The sequence below is a fragment of the Lampris incognitus genome, chromosome 3 (genome assembly GCF_029633865.1).
Source record: "Lampris incognitus isolate fLamInc1 chromosome 3, fLamInc1.hap2, whole genome shotgun sequence".
Lineage (NCBI taxonomy): Eukaryota > Metazoa > Chordata > Actinopteri > Lampriformes > Lampridae > Lampris > Lampris incognitus.
The window spans coordinates 92,416,028-92,429,427 of NC_079213.1; positions in this window are offsets into that span (position 1 = coordinate 92,416,028).

Here is a 13,400-nt window from a genome sequence, read left to right on the forward strand (position 1 = left end):
TTTGTGGCGTTTCATACCAGGAAAGGTTTAATTAGCTGTAACACATGAAGAGCTCTCCAACAGAAAGGAAACGGTGCTTGCGCGCAGCACAGATGCCCTTAAAATGCGCTGCCAGCGTCCCTCTGCTGGGAACAACATGTAACTACATCTCTTAATGGTAAATTTCCATAATTTGCTAAGACTACACAGAGGTGGTATAGACGTACAGTTCTGTTCGGTACCAGCACACGAGGGACTGAAAGGGAATGAGTGTGCAGATAAACTAGCAAAAACGGCATTGCAAAAAGAAATAACAGTATCAGTTCCACTTGGAAAAGGAGAAGGAAAATCAGTGATTAAGAGGAAAGGAATGGAACTATGGCAGAAAAGGTGAGAGGAAGCCCAGACAGGAAGGGGGTATTACAAAATACAAAAACCTGTCTGTAATGAATGAAAGGTCACGTGTTTAACTTGACCTACTCACGGGTGTACGTGCAGTGCGTGTGACGTATACAGGAAGTTGGAGAAGCGCATGTTATGAAGGTTGTATGTCGGATGAACGCTAGTAAAAGCTACACAGTTAAGAACCTAGGAAGTCGGCTCGTTCTTGAATTATTCTTATGTCAGTAAGACAAGGCGTCTACGGACATTACATGGTGTCAGAATAGTCTGTGTATCGGAACACGAGTGGTCATGCCGAAGTTTAATCCGCCGAGTGAATTCAAGTTTGACTGCCCCGTTGAATGGCCGCAGTGGAAACAACGGTTCTCGCGATTCAGGCTCGCGACAAAGCTGGATAAAGACGACGGGGAGATTCAAGTGAGTTCGCTGATTTATGCAATGGGCGGCGAGGCTGAAAAGATATTCAGCTCGTTTGACTTCGCGGCGGAGGGTGATAAAGTGGACTATGATTTCGTACTGAAAAGGTTCGACGACTACTTTATTCCCCGCCGTAACATCATACATGAGAGGGCGTGCTTCTATCAACGTAGCCAGCAGCCAGGAGAGACAGCGGAGATGTACATCCGGACATTGTATGAGCTGTCTGAACACTGTGAGTTTGGGGACAAGAGGGATGAACATATCAGAGATCGTCTGGTAGTGGGCATAAAAGATAAGGTGCTCTCCCGTCAGTTCCAGCTCACAGCGGACCTTACTCTGGTGAAAGTCATTGAACAAGTGCGCCAGGCGGAGGCAATAACAAGGCAGCTCAGCCTCCAAGCTAACCAACCAGAGGCCCTGCTGGCTAACGTCAATGTTGTCCGATGGCGGGACGAACGCCAAAACAAAAAGGGCGGACAGCGTCATGGTGGCGGCAGTCCGGCAACCAACAAAGTAGATGAATGCGGGAGGTGCGGCAAGACGCAGCACACCGATGAGCGGAAGTGTCCTGCAACGAACAGTAAGTGCAACAAGTGTCATAAAAAGGGACATTGGGAGCGTGTATGTCACTCTAAAGCGGTGAGAGAAGTCACTGAAGAGGTTAAACAGCTGTACTTTCTGGGAGAAGTTGGCAAAGAGAGCAGTCAGGAAGATTGGACTGTTAGTTTAACAATAAGTGATGTACCAATAACCTTTAAAATTGACACGGGGGCTGACGCTACTGTTATCAACCAAGGGACATTTAAAAAGCTGAAGCCAAACATAAAACTGGGACCTCCTGACACATGCTTCATAAGCCCAGGTGGAAACATCAGCTGCATAGGACAGTTTCAAGCCACAACCAACTACAAGGAGAAGCAATACTCCTTTCCAGTGTATGTGATCAAGGGGAGAGGCAGCTGTCTGCTGAGTCGTCCAGAGGCAGTGGAGATGGGTCTAGTGAAGCGGATGAATGAGGTCAGTGGAGTTTTCGGTTCAAGTGGACTGCTGAAAACAGACCCAGTGAAAATAGCTCTGGTGGAGGGTGCCCAGCCATACGCGGTGCATACAGCCAGACGCATACCGCTGCCACTTGTACCACTGGTTAAGAAAGAACTGCAGCGCATGGAAAATGAGGGCATTATTGGAAAAGTGACTCAGCCCACAGAATGGTGCGCCGCTATGGTGCCGGTGCTGAAACCGAACAAGAAAGAGGTTCGCTGCTGCGCTGACCTCAGGAGGCTGAATCGAGCGGTGAAACGTGAGAAATACGTGCTGCCCACTATGGAGGAAATAATGCCAAGGCTCGCAGGGTCAAAGTTCTTCACAACGTTGGATGCAGCAAGTGGGTTTTACCAGATCCCCTTGCATGAAGACAGCAGGGGGCTCACCACTTTCATCACCCCATTTGGGAGGTATGCTTTCTGCCGCCTTCCATTTGGTATAACGAGTGCTCCAGAGATTTTCCAGAGAAAGATGGCGGAAACTCTGACCGGGCTAGAGGGCACAGAGGTGTACATGGATGACATCCTTATACATGGAGAGACTGAGGAAATCCATGACCGGCGCCTAGCAGAGGCGCTGGGGGTCATTGAAACAGCAGGTCTCAAACTGAACCAAGCGAAATGCAAGTTCAAACAGAAACAAGTCCGCTTCCTTGGTCATATCATCAACGAGGCAGGCATCAGACCTGACCCGGACAAAGTGGCCGGAATAGAGAACTTTCCTCAGCCCCAGAACGTGACGGAACTCAAGAGGTTCCTCGGGATGGTGAACTATTTGGCAAAATACGTCCCAGAGCTGTCCACTGTAGGTCAGCCGCTTTATGGACTGCTTAAAGCAACGACAGAGTGGCTGTGGGGACCTGCACAGAACACAGCATTCCAAGACCTTAAAGCAGCACTCGCCACCGCCCCGGTACTCACCTTTTATGACGTCACTAAGGCTACGGTGGTGTCAGCAGATGCCAGCAGCTACGGGCTGGGAGGCGTTCTGCTCCAGCAGCACGGGGAACACTGGAAGCCCGTGGCCTACTGCTCCCGACGGCTGAGTGACGCAGAGACAAGGTACGCACAGATCGAGAAAGAGTGCTTAGCCAGCGTCTGGGCATGTGAAAGGTTCGAGAAGTACTTGTTTGGGCTTGACAATTTCAGACTTGTCACCGATCATAAACCACTAGTGCCTCTCATGAACAGCAAAGACTTGGATAATGTGCCCATTAGGTGCCAGAGACTGTTAATGAGGCTGATGCGTTTCAACGCAGTGGCTGAATACGCACCAGGCAAAACTTTAGCTGTGGCTGATGCACTCTCCAGAGGCCCAGAGCAGTGCTACGGAGATGGTGCTTCTCATGATGATGTTGCAGCGCACATTGATGCCATCGTGTGCCAGGTACCTGCCACACCTCAAAGGATGCAGGAGATAAAACAGAGCACGGATGGGGATCTGCAGCTCCAGACAGTGTTGGGCTTCATCAGACACGGCTGGCCTGAGTATGTCGATAAAGTGCCGGAGACAGTCAGAGACTTTTATCAGGTGAGAGGGGAGTTATCTGAGGTAGATGGTTTAGTCATCAGAGGCAGTCGTATCGTCATTCCCACAGAGATGAGGGAGGTGATCTTAGACAGAATACACGACGGGCACCAGGGGATAGTTAAGTGCAGAGAGAGAGCTAGCCAGTCAGTGTGGTGGCCCAAAATGACAGAGCACATTACAACAAAGATACAGCAATGTCAATTCCGCAGAGAACACAAGAACACACAGAGAAAAGAGCCTTTAATGTCAAGTGAGCTCCCATCCAGACCATGGCAGAAAGTTGGCATAGACCTGTGTGAGTACAAAAAGCAAAACTACTTGATAGTGTCTGACTATTATTCCAGGTTTTTGGAGATCCTAAATCTACCAACAACTACTAGCAGTCAGGTTGTAGCTAGGCTGAAGGCTACATTTGCACGTTTTGGTATCCCTGAAATTGTAGTTAGTGATAATGGGCCACAGCTAGTTTCAGAAGAGATGAGGAGGTTCAGTGAGGATTATGATTTCATCCATGTGACTTCAAGCCCACACTACCCCCAGAGTAATGGACAGGCAGAGAGGGCTGTTCAGATAGCCAAAAGCATATTAAGGCAGGAAGACCCTCTCCTCGCCCTGTTGACATACAGAGCTACACCCTCTTCTTCCACTGGAGCCAGTCCAGCGGAATTGCTCATGGGTAGGAGACTCAGAACCACCTTACCCACATTGCAGCATAACCTGAAACCGGCCTGGCCTAAAGAGAAACTGATCAAAACCGCTGACGCCGCAGCCAAATCGAGGCAGGCTTTCTACTACAACCGCAGGAACGGCGTGCGGACGCTGCGCCCACTGAACTCGGGTGACGCAGTACTCACCAAACCTGATGGACAGAAAACATGGACAATGCCAGCAGTAGTTCACAGTCAGAGCTCCACTCCCAGATCCTACATAGTGGAGACAGCTCAAGGTGAACATTACAGAAGGAACAGGCGCCACCTGTTGGCCACACCCAAAACACTCACCTTTGTCAGCAGGGATCCTGACCATGTCACTCCAGGGGAGAATGGAAACACGGATGAGTCCCGAGCAGCAGAAATGCCAACTTCCACACCATATGTTACTCGCTCTGGCAGGGTGAGCAAGCCAGCAATCCGGCTGGATTTGTGAGGCGTATAGACTTGTGTATTGTGGGGGATTTTTTATTTTTTTTGTGAAAAGGGGGGTGATATACAGGTTAGAAAATCATCTTAGAGGGGGAGATGTAATGAATGAAAGGTCACGTGTTTAACTTGACCTACTCACGGGTGTACGTGCAGTGCGTGTGACGTATACAGGAAGTTGGAGAAGCGCATGTTATGAAGGTTGTATGTCGGATGAACGCTAGTAAAAGCTACACAGTTAAGAACCTAGGAAGTCGGCTCGTTCTTGAATTATTCTTATGTCAGTAAGACAAGGCGTCTACGGACATTACACTGTCATAACAAAGAATTGTAAACTACTAATAGGACACGTTAGTCCCTATCTAACGGGTCTGGCCCTTTAGCCGTGCGGTTAGTGATGTCGCCTTGTGGTGCAGTACACTTCGTATCGAATCCCGCACCGGGCAAAAAAATAACCGGTTACAGAATTATAAAGAAAAGAGCAGAAGGGAGGACATCATCGTAACAAGACTAAGATTGGATCAAACAGGATTAAATGGAACTTTGTTTATAATGGGGGAATAGGACAGTGATAAAGAACTGTGGCGTTAAAGAAAACGCGGAACATGTGATATTACATTTTAACATGCATGAAGTGGAAAGAGAAATGTTACACGGTGAATTCCGAGAGGCGGGAAGGGAGTGAAATCTGATGGGGTACCAGGGAACAGAAAGATAGGGAGAGGGGATTAAAATCACCAGGAAGGCTCTCTTTACTTTTTTTTAAGTGATACAAGGTTGATGGGTAGAATTTAATAGGGTAAAATGACATGATGTTACACGCTCTTGTACAGTAAGTGACGGTATCTAGGGGTGTGTCAGTGTACACGTGTACACGTTTACACGGAAATAAAACCATAACCGTTTAATAAAAACCCCTAACCGATAAACGTAAAGGTTTTTATTTTTTGTTTTGTTTTTTATATAATGCGTGATAACGTCATCATTCTTTGCTGCGTGACAAGTGCAAGCGCGATTGAAGCATGGGGTGGCGGCTAGTAAAAATCTGCGAAGCCCCATGTGGGAGTTTGGATTAGAAAGTTTCTCAGCGGGATCTAATCGCATCGAAGGGCTTCGCGGAAGCGGTAAGCTCCCCAAAAAATCCAGCAAGTTTCTAAGGCATACTCATCCAGAGATATTCGATCTTTTGTAAATGGTGTAGCCTAGTTGTGTCATACGACATCGGCGACCTTAACAGCGGGGAATCTATGGAATAATAAGGCTACAGCGACCTCTAGCGGTATAGCACCGACATACTTTCAAAATTCACAGAAATCCTGAAACGTGTACACGTTTAAACGGCAAACATTGCACCGTGTAAACGTCTACAGATTTTAGTACACGTTCACATCCCTAGACTATGCACCTTAAAGTTGTTTGCGATCCGCCGGTAAACCGAGAGAAGAGGAAGAAGAAATGACGGGTTTTAGTAACCCTATATTTCATATGGGTTACATTTGGTTCATGTTGGGATGAATTGTTTGTTTGGGGGTTGACTCGGACTGGGTAGACGATTGTGTTACTGACTAACTGGACTGTAGGACCGTGACAGACTCGTGTGTTGAATAACGACCTTGTTAGGGGAAGCCATTGTTCGGCAATCGTGGGGGAGGGGCAGAAATAAAGGAGCTCTCATCGTGCGGCGTATGGGACACAGGAGCTGCCATTAATTGAATCCTTTGCCTCTTGCCTCTCCTTTTCCCGTCAGTTCTGTTCGGTTCTGACGGAGTGTTAAAATTAAACAGCACTCAGGGGGTCGTGCGGTGTATGGGACTTGCGAATAAGAAATCTCTACCTCCATTCTTCCACGCCGGCTCGCCACAATATGCATTAATCACCTCGCTGCCATGTATAACTGACATAAGGGGGATTAGACGAGGAAGTGCGCGTTGTGGTTGTTAGAGATCAGCTGTCTTGTTGGTGTTGATCCAGTAGTGCATATAGTGTGTGGTAGCGGTGTGTGTGTGTGTGTGTGGTGGTGGTGGTGGTGGGGCTCATTACAGTTCATTACCTAAAGCCGTGACTGAAATCCCCGGTACTACTGGCCTTAACGCGCGCGCGCGCACACACACACACACACACACACACACACACACACACACACACACACACACACACACACACACACACACACACACACACACGCGAGATCTGCTGCTATCCTGAGTGTTTAGCTTGAGAGCAAACCAACCCACAGGACTGTCTCATGACCAGCCCATAGAGAACAGAGTATGGGCCTATGCAGTGAATGGAATCAACTCGTTTCATTTTTATTGGAAATTTTTTTTCCCATAACGCAAAGGACAAATTCATAAATAACAGCCCGAGAAAAGCTTCAATTGGTACAAATTGTGCATTTGGGAACAAGTCAAAGAGATGGACGTGCTTCATTTTCATTCCACTTTATCGTAAAATAGTGCCAATGACATGAACCACATTATGCTATCATTATCATAGAACAGGGTGCCGTGCAGTATTAAGATCAAGTTAGGTGGCAGGCAGTATAAAATACACTGAAAAAAACAATATCTTTATGCTAAAAACCTAACTCTTATTATTACGAAGGCCTTCAGGGATTATTTAAATAAATACGCAAAATAATGTTACAGTACTGAGTTAAGAGCAGCAATATAAGGGAATTCTTTACATCATTACAGGTCATTACTCATCATAAAGTGTCATTTTATAATTAAACAGATTCTTAACATACACACACCATCGTCATCATCACCAGCAGTCATTAGGGGTCGAGTATGACTGTCCTTGTGGGTCTTTAGGTGGGCATAGAGGCAAATCCTGGAGCTGCATATTTTGGAGCAATGTGGGCAAGGGTGTGACAGAGTGGTTGAGGATGTGGTATGGGCCTTTCAGGTAACTCGCTCCTTTCTGAATCTGCGCTTGTTTTTAGCAGCACGGCGGAGATCATTGTAGCACGCAGCACCCTCATGGACAGCCAGTCTCTAAGCCTCCCTGTTTTTTGCCAGTTGTTCCCAGGTGTTGAGGTAGATGCCAGACCTTTACACGTGGGCCTTGATACTATGTTTATATTGCTTCTTTTGTCCTCCTGGGGCATGGTGTCCTGTCATGAGCTGAGAGTAAAGGACTTGTTTAGGGAGGTGAGAGACATGTGGAGGACCTGGCCAGTCCCTCTCAGCTGATGTTGTGCGATGGTGGCAGTTACACACTACAAAAAGCACAGGGGTACAATAACAGCCATAATGTCAGGAACCTGTGTGTTTCCCCTCTCATTTCTACACCCAGGTTCCTAACAGGTAGTAGCTGTATGTCACATCTATGGAACTCTGCACTCCCCCGAACTCTGACCTCCACTTTGAAAAATGTCAAACAAAAACAAAGGGGACAAAATGAGACGAAGATGCATGTACACTAACAAACACAATACATAATAAAGTATCTCTTCTGGGCGAGAGCAAAAAATGCCCAGTGTTTCATCTCGTGGCTAGAAGCCAACATTTATCATAGTTGATATAGTTACTACAAATGAATTCTTTAAGCAACAAAATGAACCCTCATATAAACTCCAATGATCTCCTTTGTAAATTAGATATTCTTCCTATAAAATTTCTAGCGGTTTAACCGTTTTGCCCTCTTCTGAACATATTAAACTGCTCTCTGTTGACAGGTTACATTCCTGATTTTTTTTAAACTGCTTTTGTTCAACCACCTTTTAAAAAAAGTCACCTTTTGATTCTTCTTATCTTAATTTTAGACCTATTTCTAAACTCCCATTGTTAGCTACGGTTTTAGAAAAGGTTGTAGCAGGTCAACTGCTAACTTTTATTCATGAAAATAATCTGAGGAATTCCAGTCTGGTTTTAGAAAGAAAAAAGTATAGAAATTGCTCCTCTTAAGATCGATTTATTATTGTCAGCTGACTTGCTCTCCTGGATCTAAGCACAGCCTTCGATACCATTGACCAAGATATCCTCTTGGGCAGTCTCGAAACCTGGGTGGATATCAGTGGCACTGCACTGCAATGGTTTGAGCCCTACCTAAAAGACGTGTTTCTGTGTTGGTATTGAGGATTCCGTGTCAGCTGAAACAGATGTTCACTGTGGGGTGCCCCAAGGCTCGTTGACGGGTCCAATCCTCTTTTCCACTTATATGCTCCCTCTAGGCCACCTTATACGTAGATATACCAATTTTTCACGCTGGTGATACTCAAGATTTCTTAGCTATGACCCTGCAAACAGCTATCAGAACACAGTCAACCTGCTAAACTGCCTTCATGACATCCACAGCTGATGTCAAATTTTTCTGCAGTTAAATGCAGAGAAGACAGATATTGATCATAGGTTAAGAAGGTGCAAATAGCCAATTCAGTCTTGATTCCTTGTCCCATTCAATATTGCAGCATTGGAGAAATCTTGGTGTCATTTTTGATCAAACCCTCAGCTTAGACAAACCTGTTAAATCATTGCTTCAATCTTGTTCTCCTCACCTCAGAAACATTATGGATTAGACCATTTTTGATCAATAATCTGGGAACCGTTCTCCATGCCTTAGTAACTGGTTGATTAGACTGCTTTAATTCCTTGCTCTGTGGCTTCAAAGAAAAAGAAAAAAAAATCTGCCTCCTGCCTCCAGCTCATGAAAAACTGCCATGAAAAACTTCCACTAGGATTTTAACTCTGACTAGAAAACATGATCTCATTTAACTGATCCTGGCTTCCTGTTCCTTTTGAATTGATTTTAAGATATTATTGATTACTTACAAAGCCCAGAGAGGCCTTGCCCCAAGTTACTTAACAGCTCTCTTATAGTCCTATGTCCCTTCCCTCTCCCTGAGATCCTCAGATGTGTTGTTCCAAGGTCCAGATTGAGACACAAGGGCAATTGAGCCTTTGCAGTCAGGGCTCCTGCCCTTTGGGAATGACCTGCCAGAGGAAATGAGGGTTGTAAACTCTCGTCTTTTTAAAATCCACTTTTTTATAATTGCTTTTAGGTGAATTCATTCACATTTCATGTTATTTTAGTTTGCTTTACTCTGTTTTATAATGGCTTAGTTTTTTAATGTGTTCTATTTTTATTGCAAAGCCCTTTGTAACTGTTTTGAAAGGTGTTATACAAGTGTATTATTAATGACCTGGATTTGTGAACATGAATAACTTCCAAACGCAGGGACACTTCCAAAACCAATTCTTTAATGTTGTCAACAAAGCCCGAGGGTTCCCCAATGGCAATAATCTAGAGACTTGGATTTGGAGAACATTGTGCCCTACCTCAACCTTACTGGATGGAAAACTGTGAACCAATCTCTTCACTAGAGTCTCCCAGGAAGTGAAGAATTCTGTTGGCTGAATTAGTCTTGATATTTGAATGGGAGTAGTTGGTCGGGCAGCTGATGACCACACTCTGAAATGACGTGTGGCTGTGTAATCGTAGAAACCTCAGCTGGACCACATCCACACCAGCATACTCAAACTAGGAGATGGAACAAAAAAAATATTCACTTTAGTCTTATAAAAATGACCATTAACATACTAATTAATATTCATCACTTTTACCTTGTTTCCATCATGTAGTTGCCTAAACCACTGGACTGGCTATTCACTGTTTTCTTTTCTGGTTTCCATTTCCATGTAATCTGCAGAACAGAGGGCCATGTCATAAAGCCAAAGCTCATCTCATCTACTTTCATGTTAAATTAGTTATATTAAATTAGATACAACTTGTGTTATCCCCTTAAAGCGACTGATTTTCAGCAAGAACGCATTAGCATTAAGCGTGAAAAAATAAGAATAAGGAATTTGTTCTTAGGGGAAGTGTCAGCAGACTGACCTTTCCCACACACTGTGCAATGTACCATAACAAACAGTAAACAAGTTTTAGTCACAGAAAAAAAGGATTAGTTGTTTTTGTTTTGTACAGTTTTTGCTTAACTGGTGATTAAAGATATCACACTGTTCCCATGGCTTAGACAAAAACAGGAGGTCTTTCATTGTTGGTCAATTATTCTATTATCATTGAACCTGTTTGCCACACCAGACCTCAATGTTAACCAAAGTAGATGAACATGAGTGTATCTGAGACTGTAGAGGCGCTACGCAGGTTGATCCTCCTGCTGTAAAATTACAGAACACCCGTACAGCATCATAGGGGCAGCCCTGATTAGGATCCATGTAGAAATAACCTGACAGGATTTAATTGTATAGTCAATTTAGCATTTGTCCACAAACTGCAGACCAACTTGTACTCCACTAACAGCCCTATTACACATGATCAACAACAGAGACACTACAGTGCTAGTGAAAACAAATCACAAGTGATGAGGCACTGATTTAGCCTGGTTTATCAGGGCCACCAGTACTCTTTGACAAAGGTGCTTTTCAGTTTAGCAAAAGATATTATTGACAATATAAACTATGACGTCAAAATTATAACTCTTTTTGGAAACCCACCATCATCCAAGTGCGGGTGGATGAGGCCAAGCTTGTGACAGGTGGCGGGGCTCTCCTTGGTTCCCTGGAGCAAGCTGAAGGAGTTGTCAGCCTTATTGTCAACAAATATGGACCATCTCCTAGACACTGGCCTGGGTTGCTACAAAGGAAACCAAAGATAGAAGGCCAGTCGTTCTAATCAATCTGTCAGAAACTCAGTCAAACAACCAACAACCATACAGCACCTTCAAGGACAAGATAAGGAAATTGTATCAATATGTTTGGATGAGATGAACGTTTATACCAACTTTTTGTGGTCCTCTTCTCTGTCCTGTGTGGCCAAGCCTTTGACTTGCTCTTTGTCTTGATTTCGGTCCTGGTTCTGGATTTCCTCTGGGTCCAAGCATAGTTGTTGGCCCTCGTCTTGGCTCAGGAGTTTCCTTCAGATGTCTGGTGTTTGGATTTTATGTCCCACAGTGTTGAAACAAAGCTTCAGCCGTGTACTAGATGATCACTTAAAACATCTTACTGGTAGTCCACGCTACCCCCTCACTCCCTTTGGTCCTCGTACACCTTTCATTTCCTGTAAAGGAGAAAAAAAACACTGTCCAGGCACAACTCCTTGTTTTCGACATCGAAATAAATGCACGTCTGAAATTCAGTGATAAAGCATAACACAGTGAGCGGAACTTTGCTTGTATAAAAGGTAAAGATCCCATACCTTTACTCATTAAATATGAATACAAGTCTGTTCAGAAGAATAGACCTTACATGGGGAGCACCGCGGGAAAGGACATGTGTAAAGAACCATACCGTCATCTGAATTTTATTACCATGTTTCCAGAGATGCCCTACAAGACAAAAACAGAAATTAATTTGGCTGAGCCCACCAAAGCAACTACTTCAATAACAGAATGGCAGTGTGCCATAAAGGATGCCCTGAGACACCTTCTCGCCCTGGTGGAACAATATCCATCCATCCATTATCCAAACCGCTTATCCTGCTCTCACGGTCGCGGGAATGCTGGAGCCTATCCCAGCAGTCACTTGACGGCAGGTGGGGAGACACCCTGGACAGGCCGCCAGGCCATCACAGGGGTGGACCAATATCTCCCTGTAAAAAGTATGAAACAAAGTTCAAATAGATGGATTGACATATGTTAAAGAGGGCTTTTCATGTTACTCATTTATTTATAGAGAAAGGCACAGGACCGACATGCACCCCTTGGGACCTTGGGACCTTTTTGGCCCCTGCAAACGATGATTCCCAAGACAAAGGAAATACACTTGATGAAATTGAAGGATTCATTCTTAGTGTGTATTTCAGGCACTGCATGTTCTTAAGCTCAGTGATTTTGATATGCAAATTTGCAAGCTTTCCAAGCAGTTATACACCTGAGTCTTCAAATTAAGGTCCTTATCAAATATTGGTTGACTAATAGAATCAGGTGTGTAACTGCTTGGTTGGAACAAAGACCTGCACCCACACCGGCCCTTTCCGGATCGTGTTGCCTATCGCTGGTTCAGAGCCTTGCATGCGATTAAAAGCAATTTAAAATGGATTCTAAAAGAGACCGGAAGCCAGTGCGGTGAATCCAGGATTGGAGTGATATGTGAAAATCACTTTGTTTTGGTCAGTAGTGTAGCTGCTGAATTTTGAACAATTTGGAGCTGCTCCATAGCTCGATTGTTCAGGAAAGGAAACAAGGCATTACAGTATCAAGGTGTGAGGAAATAAGAGCATGTATAATTTTCTCTGTGTTACTGAAGGACAGAACTTATCTAATTTTGGAAATATTCCTCGGTTGATAAAGACACGACTGGACTACTTTTTTTACATGTTGCTCCAGGCTCAAGTTATAATCCAGGATAACACCCAGATTGTTTTTGTAGCTGACTTTATGTTGGGAATGGGGGTCCAAAGAGTAGTTGTACTTGTTTTGAGACATGTTCAGAGCCAATGATGAGAATTTCTGTCTTGTCAGAAGTTTAATTTTAAGAAATTTTGGGACATCCGGCTATTTATGTCAAATAGGCAGCTATGTAGTTAGTGATGCTAATTTACTAGTGTCCGAAGGTGTAAAAGACAGATACAGCTTTGTATAATCTGTAGCTATGGAAAGAGATGTTGTGGTGACGAATTATCTGTCCTGAGGATAACATAAACAGGGTAAACAGAACAGGTCCCAAAATTGATCCTTGAGGTATTTCATATTTGGACTGAGCAGTTTGTGTTCTAAATTTCCCAACAGAAACAAAAAACTCCCTGTTGTGTGAATACGAGGAAAACCACCAGTAATACCCGCCAACTGTTTTAGTCTGTCAATAAGGATGGAATGGTTGATTATATCAAAAGCTGCACTGAGGTCAAGCAATAATAACATGGAACATGCACCAGAGACTGCAGCCATCAGTAAATCATTTGTGACTCTGAGATGGGCAGTTA